The sequence below is a fragment of the Triturus cristatus genome, chromosome 12 (assembly GCF_964204655.1).
Source record: "Triturus cristatus chromosome 12, aTriCri1.1, whole genome shotgun sequence".
In the NCBI taxonomy this organism is placed as follows: domain Eukaryota; kingdom Metazoa; phylum Chordata; class Amphibia; order Caudata; family Salamandridae; genus Triturus; species Triturus cristatus.
The window spans coordinates 617,832,573-617,846,446 of NC_140595.1; the positions used below are offsets into that span (position 1 = coordinate 617,832,573).

At 42.6% G+C, this 13,874-nt stretch overlaps 1 long non-coding RNA gene across 1 annotated transcript; it reads left to right on the forward strand.

Moving 5' to 3' along the window:
- The first annotated feature begins 331 nt into the window (after window positions 1-331).
- Window positions 332-8,183, forward strand: LOC146776406 (uncharacterized). The gene is made up of 3 exons (XR_014971972.1): window positions 332-440; window positions 1,655-1,722; window positions 7,830-8,183. It is a non-coding gene; the product is annotated as an uncharacterized LOC146776406 (long non-coding RNA).
- Window positions 8,184-13,874: the final 5,691 nt, after the last annotated feature.

A 13,874-nucleotide genomic window follows, 5' to 3' on the forward strand; every position in this document is an offset into this window, starting at 1 on the left:
TCAAAGTGGAAGCAAGGCTGTATCGGTTGCCTTTCCGAGATTAGATTGCTGACGGCGGCACAGACTAAGTTAAATCGCCCATTGGAAGCAGGTTGGGATTCCAGCTTGGGTATCAACAAAACCAAAAGTAGTGTAATAATGTGGTTTGATTGAGAACTCTGATGTTGTTCCGAATAACGGAAATAAGATGTTGTATGGCTTTGAAAATGACATCCTATTAACACAATATTTGTTTTTACGCACAATAATGTAAAACATGATCTTTTTAATAACATAGACAGTTTACTCTAAAATTAATTAAGGAAAGTAAGAATTTCCAATATTTTCTTAGTTTGCAGATCACTACCTCAGTCATCAGTCGCTAACAGAAATTACCCAAAATCCTAAATGTATGGATGATTTAAGAATCAAGATTGCGCTTGATCTAATGGAGTCATCAGGTTAGAGTTTAAAAATGTATGTCTCTTTTTGGTTTATATGTAATCCCTTTGTGGCAACTGAATGTTTTGATTCCATTGCTAATTATTAATACATTTAAAAGTGTGAATATTATTTAAAATTAAATGTAAATGTTTGAGTATGTTAAAAAATGTCATTTGTCTTGCCATTAAGTTTTGAAAAATTATTACACCGTCAAAGAAGTATGTCAAGTTTAGAATATAAAATATATATTTTTTTGGTAATTATTGAATATTACCTATATGATCTGTACTTAGGGGCTGATTTAGATGGCAGTCGGACATAAGTCCGCCCACCATATTAATGGTGATGGGACCGGCAGCCAGATTTCCGGCAGTCCCAACAGCCCAATTCGGATGCGCCGCCCATTATGGCAGGTGCATACTGGCCATTTAACATTGCGAACGGTGCTGCAGGCAACAGCACATTCCGCAATGTTAAAAGGCTCTTATGTGCATTTTAAACGTACAAAGTATCAGGCACAAGGTGGTGCATGCCACCTTGTTCATGGAAAATATTTGTGTGTACCCGTACACCCCAAAGGCACAGTGCGACCACACAGAGTGCTTAATAAACGTGCACCAAAATAGACTATCAGTCTGTCTCTTTGGAGGCTGGATATCCGCCGCAAAAAGACATATGGACGGGCTCATACTAATAACTAGGGCGGTGCGTGTAAAGCACCGTAGCAATGAAGACCTTTTTAAGGGTTACACAAGTCAGACAGAAAATGACCGACTTGCAAGACACGCCGTGTAAACAATGTGATTTCCACCGCCATCCGAATTTTGGGGTGGTTGAATCACATTGTGATGGTGGGAGGATCAACACCTCCGGCACGGGGGTGGTGATCCTGCTGCCATCATAAAGAGCCACTTTATTTAAAAATGGATGATTAGACTTGTAGCAATGAATCCGTTAATGTAACAACAGACATGCTTCTCTCTTTACATGTATTACTTGGTATGCATTTAAACATGCACATTATCTGCCATCATAGAATTCCTTAATATGTGGTTAAACATGCAATTTTTTCAAAATTGTAATATTCTTAATTTCCTTGATTCTAGACATATGCAAAAAAAAATAGTAATTTTTATAAAGTTAAAAACATGTAATTGAAACATCAGATAAGTGTAATTTCTATTTTATTTTACTATTAAGATGTTCTAATTTAACTTAATATTACATCTAGATTCTGTTGACGAGTTCTGCGGGGTCTGCAACGAAAAGAAGTCACCTGAAGATGAACATCAATTTCTGGTAATTTTTTATTTTTTATAGCAATAATATTTGTAAATATGTGAATAAAAATAACTTGGAAAGCAGAATAAACTTATTTTTCAGGAATCATTTTATTAAATTTACATTTTACATAATGCACCTAAATTTTTTTTAACAGATCTACAGTGTTCGTTCCCACAAATAGTTTTAGATAAATGTGGTAAATTGTTAATGCTCCTGGTAATTGGATGACCGGAACACTTGTGTCAGCTTGGGGGTGGCTCATCTATCAATGCCTCTCAGGCAGTGCGAACGAGAAATTACAACTTTGTCACTGGAGCATCACTGTGACTGCCAGCTCTTCCACCACCATGAAAATTATGGTATAAAGGAAATGAATGAGGCATTGCAGAGGCCCCGTGCTTAAAATGCATGTGCATGTACACCGGGTGTGATTACTTTTGCCCACCTGTGCGCATGTTGATTGGTTCATGGACCACATGGTTTTAGAGTTAATGATGTGCATGAAACATGTAGTGCAGTTCTATTCCAAAGAGGCACCTCCGTGGGTACTCTCTGAAAATTTTGCAGGAATGGTTTTGCATAGATTTGAAGTGCAACGCGTCCCCTCAGTCCAATAGTAGTCATTAGAGAGCTCCAAAGCGGAGGTAGACTAGCGGTCCATGACTTAGATGTAAGTTATATGGCTTGCCACTTGTCCCGGCTGATGCAGTGTCTGTTGTTGGAAAAAAGATAAAAAAAGGTAACGTAACACGGATCCTCCAGATGCCATAGCTCTATCAAAGATCCATTTACTGGTGCGGCAGAACATATTTGAAGACACAATGTAAACCATGTTGGTGGACAGCTTCTGCGCTATAAAGATGAGATTGGTCAAGACACCATACTCCATGGACCTACCTATCTCGATACTAAGTGGTCTTACACAGTGAGACTAGTGGTCGGTGTATGAGTTCTGGGTAGGGACGGGTCAGAATTTAAATAGGGGACTAATACCAATATTGTACACTGCTCACATTCAATGTAATACAAGCAGAATAATACTTTCGGGAATGAAACTTCCTGACGCATGTGGGCCTTGCCAGAAGAATTAGAAAACAGTGGGGATTGAGAGGCATTGAGCCGCAAATCTCAGACGTCTTTAGATATGTTGCTGTATCTGCTTTGAGGATGAAGACTGTCTCCTAGTTCTCAAAAGCAATGAGGCAAGAAATGCAAAGTACGGGTTGGAAATTACAGTGAGAATAAGACATGTGGATGCAGATCCCAGATGTTGAGTCGGTGGAAGATTCAGTAGCGTAACCTTAAAATTATCTAACAATACACAATTATAGAAAATCAAAATCTAAATACTGGATAGAGCATACCTCACCACGTCATGTAATATGAGGTATTTTGTGATGGAGGCAGCAGCATGCCAAAAATGGGGAGAGAGAGAGAGTGACATATAATTAGTTTATTTGTGAGCTGCAGTAAACAAAAGTCCTTTTGGGAGTACGTGTTTCAACAGAGTGTTTTCTCCACTATTGACGTATGATAGTGTCCACACATGTTTCTGGATAAACTTATGAAATTAAAAAGGAAAGAAATATAACGTCATTTCTTATGGAGAAAATATGAAGAAAAAAATAGAAAAACCTTTATATTGTTAACAATAACGAAGCCAAAGGGTCTTTGTGGTAAGAAGGCGGATATTGCGCTGGGTCGTTTTATGGACTCCCGGGCTACGGGCAAGTCCTTAGGTCTCTCGTACCCACGGCAGCAAACTTCTGCCTTTCGCACCTTTTGTGGCCAAGGAAGGGGTGCCTCCTCACGTCCGCCGACCCACCGGCCAACAAAACAACCTGCATGAGGTCAGGGGCGTGGTTTTCCACAGAGGCGGTATGGGAGGACAATGTGCCGGTCATTCCACATCCACCCCGACACCATCCGACTCAAAGGCCTCCAAGTCCGAGATTTCTGGACCATCCCACCACAGTGGGTGGCATGGTTTGCCCTCACCTGCTCCACTGGTGGTCCATTACTTAGGACAGGTGGGTGCTGCAAATAGTCAAAAGGGGCTACTCCCTCCCCTTCGAGACGAACCCTCCAGCCATGCCACCGCAATACCACCAAAAGTCGTAGGATCACTTGAATCTGCTGCGGGAGGATTTTACGGCCCTCTTGGCAAAAGAGGCCGTCGAGCGCGTTCCTGGGCCTGAAGTAGGTCGTGGTTGCTATTCCCACTACTTTCTGGTTCGAAAGAAGGGCAAAGGGGGCCTACGCACTATCTTGGACCTCAGGAGCTTCAACGCCTTGCTTATGAAGGAGCGAGTCAAGATGCTCACGCTAGCTCCGGTTCTGGCTGCCCTCAATCCTGTAGACTGGATGGTAGTGTTAGACTTGGAGGACGCTTACTTTCACATCCCCGTCCTGCCGGCCCATCGGCGTTACTAGCGGTTCACTGTGGGTCAGGAGCACTTTCAGTTCACCGTGCTCCCCTTCGGCCTCACCAGTGCCACTCGGGTGTTCACACAAGTGATGGTGGTGTTTGCAGGTCATCTGCGCAGATGAGGGGTTACAGTCTTCCCCTATCTCGACGACTGGTTGTTGAAGGCGGGCTCGCCGCAGCAAGTCTTCTCCCACCTCCAGACTACGGCCAACCACCTGCATCCGCTGGTGTTCTCCATCAATGTGCCAAAGTCGCACCAGAGTCACTGCCAGAAGCTCCTTTTCATCGGAGCCTTTTTCGATTTGGCACATTTCCGGGTCTATCCACTGGAGCAGCGGGTCCGTGATATTCAAGCTCTGATTCCCATCTTTCCGCCTCTATCCTTGCTTTCGGTCAGGTTGGTGCTGCAGATTCTGTGGCTGATGGCCTCCTGCATCCTGTTAGTGAATTACGCCAGGCGGCGCATGCGTGCTCTGCAATGGAAACATAAGTTTCAGTGGGCCCAGCATAGAGGCAACCTGTCCAACCATGTCTTGATCTCGGATGGCACTGCGAAACAATTGCATTGGTGGTTCACGGACAGCGATTGGGTCAAGGGCAGATGCCTCTCCCTAACCCCAACCGGAGCATGTAGTAGTGACGGATGACTCCCTCCTGTCTTGGGGGGGCCATATGGGAGAGGCAGAGATCAGTGACCTATGGTCTCCGGCTGAGTCTCGACTCCATATCAACATGATTGGAGCTGAGAGCCATCCGACTAGCACTGAAAGCCTTCCTTCGCTCTTTCCGGGGAAGTGTCGTGCAGGTGTTCACGGACAACACCACCGCCATGTGGTATTGCAGCAAACAGGGCGGGGTAGGGTCGTTGACGCTTTGTCAGGAGGCTCTGCGCCTCTGGACATGGCTGGAACACAAGGGCATCACCATGGTGGTTCAACATCTGGCGGGCTCTCTGAACACCAGAGCAGACTAACTCATCCGCCGGTGCATGATGGATCACAAATAACGTCTGAACTCGGACTTGGCGCAAGGTCTCTTTCTACAGTGGTAATACCCTTGTTTAGATCTAATTACCAACAAAGAGAACGCGCAATGTCAGCAGTTCTGTGTGTTTGAATTTACAAAAAGGCACTCGCTCTGAGACGCTTTTCGTCGCGAGCGGAGTTGCGGTATGTTGTACACATTTACGCCTATACCACTTCTGCCCAGAGTGCTGAAGAAGATAAGGCACGCCCGGGCCCTAGTCAAATTAGTGGCTCAGGATTGGGCACGAAGGTACTGGTATCCAGAGCTACTCGGTATGTTAACCGATCCTCCGATACGTCAGCCTCTTCAGGAGGACCTTATGTCGCAGCAACAGGGGGCGTTCCTTCACCAGAACCTGTCCAGCCTCCACCTCCATGCGTGGAGTTTCAGCGGCGGCAGATGATGCCATTTGACTTGCCTCCTGAAGTCTGGGATGTCATTCTGGCCGCAAGGCGTCCCTCAACAAAAACGGTATACGCCTACAGGTGGAACAAATTTGTGGAATGGTGCACAGCAAAGGCTGTGGATCTCCTTTACGCCCCTGTTTCTCAGGTTCTCCTCTTTCTTCATTCTTTTGCCCAGCAGCGCTCTGCTATGGGGACCTTTAAAGGTTATGTTTCTGCAATCTCTAAATTATAGATGCTTCCTGATCAGCCTTCTCTTTTCAAGTCCCCTGTAGTTTCACATTTTCATAAAAGCATTCCCCACATGTTCCCTCCTGTCCCTTTTGTAATGCCTCAGTGGGATTTGAATCATGTCCTGACATTTCTGATGTGTGCTCCCTTTGAGCCTCTTCATAATTGTCCCCTTCGTCTTCTGACTCTTAAGACTGCTTTCCTGTTAGATGTCACCTGGGCTAGACGGGCGAGTGAGCTCCAGGCTCTATCATCTAAGCCTCCTTTTCTGTATGTTCATACGGACAAGGTTGTCCTCCGGACTCGTCATTCTTTTCTCCGGAAAGTGGTGACACCCTTTCACATTGTGCAATCTGTCACCTTGCCCACCTTCTTTCCTGCTCTGCATCGTCCAAAAGAGGAAGAGAGGCTCCACCGTCTGGATCAAAAATGTGTGCTCTCCTTGTATTTGGACGTGATCAAACATTTCCGGGAGGAGGACTAAATTTTAGTTATATACGTAGGTGCTAAGAAGAGGAAAGCTGTACACAAGAAGACCATGTCAAGGTGGGTCGTTTTGTGTATAAAGATCAGTTAGTATTTGTCTAAAAAGGACCCTCCTGTTGGGCTGAGAGCCCATTCCACCCGGGCCACAGCGGATACTACTGCCCTGGGACGGGGAGTCCCCTTGCAGGACATCTGTCCGGCGGCGACGTGGGCTTCACTGCACACGTTCGCCAGGCATTATTGCCTAGATAGCGAAGTAAGGAGTGATGGCTTCTTTGGCAGTTCTGTTCTCCAGGACTTTGTGTTGTGATCTTGGTTTGCAGACCCACCACCGGTGTTGGTATTGCTGTGGTATCTATTCTAAGGTGAGGAATATAAGTAACCTGTTTCTTTCAGATAAAAAAGTTAATTACCTTTGCTAACGATGTATCTGTAAGAAACATTAGTTAGTTAGATTCCTAATCCGACCCATCCTGCCTCCCAGTTCTGGAAACTGACACCTAGGGTGAAGGTTACCCTTTTCAGGCCCCTAGACTTTTTTTGCACCAGTATCGGACTCTTGAATGGCTGTGCGTTCCTGGCGTGGAAATCTATGTACAAGAACTGACATCAGAGCACGAGGGCGGCGTCTAAGTACTCTGACGACGTCATTCCTGCGCAGGACGCCAACAACGGGCAAGGAGCCACATTAGACGCCTATCGACGCGCAAGGGGTTTTGTTACAAAACTATTTCCGAATCCAGTCTGACGCCTGGGGCTATATCTAAGGTGAGGAATCTAACTAAATAATGATTCTTGATGATACATCGTTACAGAATGTAAGTAACTCGTTCTTTAACAGCAAACAAAATCGGTTTCTGTGAAAGCATCATGACCCTGGGAAAAAAAATAGTGGCAGTACAATTTCAAAGTTCACTTGTAAAATACTTAATTAAACTGTAAAGTGCATTGTCAGATGTGCGAATGTTAATATGCTATGCCCTGGACTGTAATGATCCCTGCGGTATGTGATATAAGGCATGTTGTAAGGCTGTTTTACCAATATTTCAGTTTACTCTTTGTGCAAAGAGTAAATAAGGTATTTTTCCTGATGCTTTTAAAATCTTTAATTTTGTTTGCAGTATTTAATGCCTCCTCTATTGGGAGTTTGTGTGAGTTGATTCCAAACTACCATTATGGTGGCACAATGCAAGGTGTTGTTTAAATGGACCCTTCTTAATACCAATGCTCTAACAACCAGGTTTTATAATTACTGAAAACTTTGAGAGGTGAAGCGCCAATGTGATAATAAGCATGCATTGACCATGTTTTGTGAAAACCACAATAGCACTAAGGTACTAGTTTTGATGAACCTAGTGATTATCAGGAAAAGTTGCATCACGTATCGTTTTTAAAAAATAGTTTTCCTTTTTAAATTGGGCCCGGTTACTATGCATATTGTTTACAAACGTCAAAAATTTTAAAAAATGTTAGCAAAGCTATAACATATTTACCAGCATACAATTTAAAGGGAATAACATTTATTTATTCATTTCCTTTTCCAACAGCCGTTTTGTGATGAATGCGGTCGTTGGATTCATCTTGAATGCATTGAAACAGATGCATCATCCTTATTGGCGATTGATGGTTTTAGATGCCGAAAATGCTTATAATGCTATTTATTTGTGCAGTGCTGTAAGAGTATTAGAAACACTACCTCTGTGATGTGAAGTGAGATTTTTAGATGCATATAATCTATTTTACATTTATTTTTAATAGTAATATAGGCGTTTAATTTGTTCACATATCATATGTATTATGTAAAATTATATGTAATATTTATTTTTCGTAAGCAGAACAGTGTTTTGTACTTGAGTGTAAATATATTTGACAACATTTGAAAAATTAAATTTAATGGATTGACTATTTGTAGTCTTTGAAGCATTATTCCAAGCAAGCATGGACAAAGTCTCTTTCCTGGTCATAACATGAAAATTATCTTTTTTGAGAACATGTATCAATGGGATATGCAATCCAACATATTTCCCCAAAAAAAATAAAAAAGGAATTATTGTTTTTTTGGACAATTCCTTAAGAGTTACAAAAGATCAATGTTAAATAACACATGTTGCAACTTTCTTTGTTAACTAGATTCCCAGTGTAGTTTCAATATGTAATCCAGGACCTGAATCTACTTTGTGTGTGAGAGATACAATAGCTATGTACAAATGCTAAGAAGGTTGGGCGAGTTAGTGTTCTAACCATACTTGTCATAATGCATCCTAAGCAATAAAGACACAGTTCTTGTTTTAATTTGTTTTGGGGACAAAGACTTTAAGAGTTGTGTGAACTTTCTTCTTTTGTTAAATTTTTGTTAGTGTGGTCTGGAAATAACATACATGATTTAAATCTAAAATGTTGTCTTACGTAATACAGTACATGTGTTCATAAACTAAGATTCTCAATGCAGTTACAGCTGTAACTGCATAGAGTTCCAATGCATGATAATTAATGAAGATATATTAAAGTCCAAATGTAAACTATTAAGAAATATGAAATTGTAAAATTTTAAAACAACCAACATAAAGGTTAAGTTACCTACCTTATGTAAGGCATATTGTGATAGAGACATGACCTATCCAAATATTCATTAATTTTCATTTTCCAGACGTCATGATAGATATTTAAGATGATTGTTAATGGAACCCCTGTGTGACGTAACGGGTTGCCAGTCTACTACGCGTGTCATCTTAGGATTTTTGTCCTGCATCATTGTGACATTTGCATTGTGTATGTCGCCAACTCTAATTTGCGCTTTTCTCATGACTTTTCACTTCTTTCCATGCTTTAAGCGCCGAGTAATGAACTGAATGGCCGTGGAGTGTTATTAATTACAACTATTGCCCTGAAGGGTCTTGCCTTTGAACCCTAAATAAATCAACAGTGTTTTCAGTGAAAAGTAGGTCTGTAAGGAATCTGCTGCAACATAATGTCTGACAGTTGATGCATTACCAAAGTGAGGGTGACTTGTCTTACATGATTGAGACCAATACCTCAGAAATTACTTAACTTTTGAACAGATACACAAGCAATACCTTCCACTGTGGTGGTACCAAGGAAAATTAAAAACAATAAATCGTGCCAAACTGACCTGTCAAAATGGCCATCCATGCAAACATGAAATATAAAGAATGAAATGTACAAAGGACTTGTACTAGGATGTAGAAGTGGCAACTTAGTAGTGTTCTTTAATGAGAATACAATGCATGATACTTGTGTTGGCTGCCTTTGCCCTGTCATAATTGTCTGAAAGACCGTAAAAAAGGTTTTATCTTTGCTAAATTGTTAAGGATATTGATCCAGAGGATGAGCATGCAGGATTAGGTCATCTTTTAGAAAATCTAGCCCCTTATTTGCTACAGGCTACACTATATAGAATTTAAAGATTATCCATGAATAATGTATTGAAATTGAGACAGACAACGCAAGTTTAGGTTACAAACAGTGGTGACGTTACAATAATATGGAAGGTCCTCATTTGGCCTCGGTCTCTCTTCTCAACACTCGCTCTGCTGTTAAACACCAATTGGAGCTCTTTGACTTTATCAAAACTTACAGTCCTGAGATTTTGTGTTTAATGTAAACCTGGTACACTGCCAATTCCATACCTGATGTTCTCACTTCTCCCCCATACTCCTACTATATCCTCCGCGCTGACCGCCCTGAGGGTAAGATGGGGGGCGTAGTGGCTATGATTGTTTGTTCTAACCTCCTATTTAAACCTCTTCCTCAACTATCTATTCCATCAGTCGACCTCTTGGTGGTACGTTCTACCAATCTCGAGTCCCCTCTCACTGTTGTACTGCTTTATCGTCCCCCTCAATCCATGTCCCACTTTATCCCAGCCTTACAGGATCTTCTAGCCACCCTGGTCGTTAACAACTCCTCTATTTTGTTATTAGGTGATTGTAATTTTTGGCCAGGGGACTCACGGAAGACTCTATGTCTAAAGTTTTTTCTGACACCCTCCATAGCATTAGCTTCATTCCTCATATTTTTGTTCCCACAAACATTCACAATGACATTCTTGACCAAATCTGGAACGTCAATCTTCCCATTTCCATACCTAATATATCCCCTTGGGTTTGGTCTGATCACTTTTTGATCATTTTCTCTGCCCCTTTGCCAAATGACAACCTTCAACCTTGTACAACAACACTTATGCTCTAAATTGGAATACAGTAGATACCGTCACTCTAGGTCTTTAATTAGCCCCTTTCGCTCCTACTCTGAGTGATTACCGTTTAAATAAGCAGGTAACCCTTATCAATACCTGGCTCTCTGAAGCATGGAATCAGATTGCTCCTCTGAGATGTGTCAGAATCCGTCGCCCGCACGATCCCAACAGATGGTTTTCCAATAACCTAAAATCTCAAAAACTAGCACTTCGCCAGGCGGAGCGCCTCTGGCGCCGTAAATACTGTCCCGATTCAAAGCCTCACTATTTGGCCCTGTTGCAGGTGTCCAAAAAGTGAATTATCTCCGCATAGCAGGAATATTTCAATCCGAAAATTCATCTGGCAACTAATAAACAAAAAGAGATCTTTAGAATTGTGCACGAACTCTCTGGCTCTAATAGTGCTGACTCTAGGCCCATCCCTTGTCAAACCCTGTGTAATGCTCTCAACAATTTCTTCATTGAGAAGATTGCCATCATAAAACAGAATATCCCTTTGGCACCTGCCTCCTTTACCTGTCCCCCACGACCCCAGCCATCCTCCTCCATTGATCAATTCCATTTGAGGTCTTCCACTATATCCTGGGAAAAGTTACTTAGGGTTACCCTGCTGATCTTTGCCCAGCACACATCTTAAGAGCGATTTTCTCCCGTTGTCCGGCACCTCCTATTACTCTTCTTAATACCTCCATCACCCTCGGTTCTGTACATGACTCTTTCAAATCTGCCACCATCATACCCATCCTTAAAAATCCCGGTGCCGATCCAGCGGTCCCTTCAGCTTTCAGACCCATCTCATTGTTGCCACTCTTAAGCCAAATTTTGGATTGTCACATTACGACTTCACTCTCCAACAACATCGAAGCCCATCACCTCCTAGCAACCAATCAGCCCGGTTTTCTGCCAGCTCACTCTACGGAATCTGTTGTCCTCTTGGAAGTAGATGAGCTCAGGCGCAGCGCGATACCAACTCCCCCAGGCCCTAGTCAACCTCGATCTCTCTGCCGCCTTCAAAACGGTCGATCATTCCATCCTTCTCGACCGTGTCGGAGGCGCCGGCCTGTGGGGTTCGGCCCTGGCCTGGCTCACCTCCTTTCTAACCTGCCGCACTCAGGCTGTTCGCCTGGAGGGCTTCCTTGCTACCATCAACCCCGTTACCTGCGGAGTTCCCCAGGGCTGGTCACTATCTACCCTCTTGTTTAATCTCTACATTTAACCCATTATTGTTGCTTTACAGGATATGGAGGTCACGGCGTTTAATTACGCCGATTACCTCAAGCTCATCTTCAATCTCTCTGCCTCACCTGATGGTATTCTCAAGGTGCACTCCACGCTTACGTTCATATTCAACTGGATGAACTCCAACCAATTGAAATTGAACCCCGATAAGACCGAGCTGGTTCTTTTTTGTTTCCCATCCAACCCCTGGTCTTCTGCTTTCTGGCCCCCTAACCTTGGTTCCCCTCCCTCACCTTCTGCATCTGTGCAAACCCTGTGCATTAAATTTAGTCAAGACCTCTCCATGCGCCCTCAGATTAGTTCCGTAGTGTCTTCATGTTTTTTGGCCCTAAGAACCATTAGCAAAAATTCACGATACTTTTGAGTTGAAGCTCTTAAACTCATCATTTTAGCACTTATCTTGTCCCGCCTGGATTACAGCAATGCCCTTTTCGTAGGCATTCCTGCCTATGAATGTCGCCGCTTACAACTCATCCAGAACCAAGCGGCCCGCCTCATCTATAGGCTTCCTAAATCTAGTCACATTACGCCTGTATTAAGGACTCTGCACTGGCTACCCATCCGGGAACGATCACTTTTCAAGATAGGCTGCCTGACTTTCATGTCCCTCACTGGTACTGACCATGCTTTAGTTGGATCTAAAATAATAGCATATGTCCCCTGCAGAGACCTTCGCTCTTACACTCTGTTGCTTCTTGAGGTGCCACGTTTCCGTAATAAGAAATCTGGTGGCAGCAGATGTTCGACTCTTGCCCATTTTTTCTGGAACTCTTCCTCTTGCGATACGTTCCACCCCTTCTTACTTAGATTTTCGAGCCAAACTTAAAACTCATTTGTTCTCCCTAGCCTTCCCTTTGAAAACTCTTTCATCCCCGTCTTTTTCTCAGGTTTAGTCTCCGGCCTACAGCGTCAAGAATCCGCTTGGTGATAGAGCGCTATATAAAATTTTTTCAACTTTCAACTTTCATTTATTTTAAAAGTCCAAATCATAAATGTGTTAACACCTTACAATGCAGGGATGACGTTTTGTTGAGCACTACCTTGTCTGCAAAGCTAGGTGTCTGCAGCTGACTCATCCTACTTGCATTGGTTTATTACCATTAAAACAGATCATTTGATAGTGAGCAACCAAAGAGGAAAGTTGCCCATTTTTAAATATGGTGTTGATAAGAAAGTAACTGTGAACCAAAATAATGTACAAGTAAGGTATAATAAATGTTGAAAAGATAAAATACTGGATTAACACATTCAAAAATATTTTTTCCAATGGACACTTAAAAGGGGTGACTGGTCGTGCTGTGAAGGGAAGATGAGAGGGCCAAAAAAATAGACATTCAGATTTTAAGCAGAAGAACACTGGATGGACAAAGAAAATAATTAATAAGACAATTGCTGGAATACAGTAAGATAGGTGGTTGACAGCCCATTGTGTACAATGTTTAGAATTGTTGTCACTTTTGCAGTCATATACCAATTTTGTTGCGGGATCTCATGTTGCCGGAATAATTTCACAAACTCTGAAAATAGGTTTGAAACTTGACATCTGACAATGACAAATCACCACGCAAGCAGACAAAGGTTGTACTGGTTCTGGCAGAGATTAACAACACCCGCAATCTCTGCTGCTGCAACAGAACATCCTCCATGAGTGGCAGTCGGATTGCAGGATCTGTGTTTATTGACATCAGTTTGTGGTACCAGAATATCTAAAGATTTCTGCGCCTCTAGAATGACTTTTGGCCATTTTTTCTGGAGCGTTTGTAAGACTCTTGCCAGAAGTGGCATGGCCGTTAATGATTAAAGGAGGCGTGAACTATACTACCAACGAAAAACGTTGCTGACAAATGTTCTTCAAATTCAATATTCAATCTTCCAAAAGAAATACATTGATATTTATCATCAGAGGCAAAACGATCTAACAAATTTTCTTCCATACGCTGAAAGAGTCCTTTTGCACGGATGGTGAATGCAATGGTGTTTTTCAAGGCACCGTCAGCTACGTTCGTCCGCTGTGGTATTTACTAAACCTATACAGATGTTAGGCCTACAGGGACATGACATGTTGTCAAAGCCATACCTAAAGGCACATGGCCTCTCCACACAGGGTTCACCGCCCAAAGTCGCCCAGATTATTGCA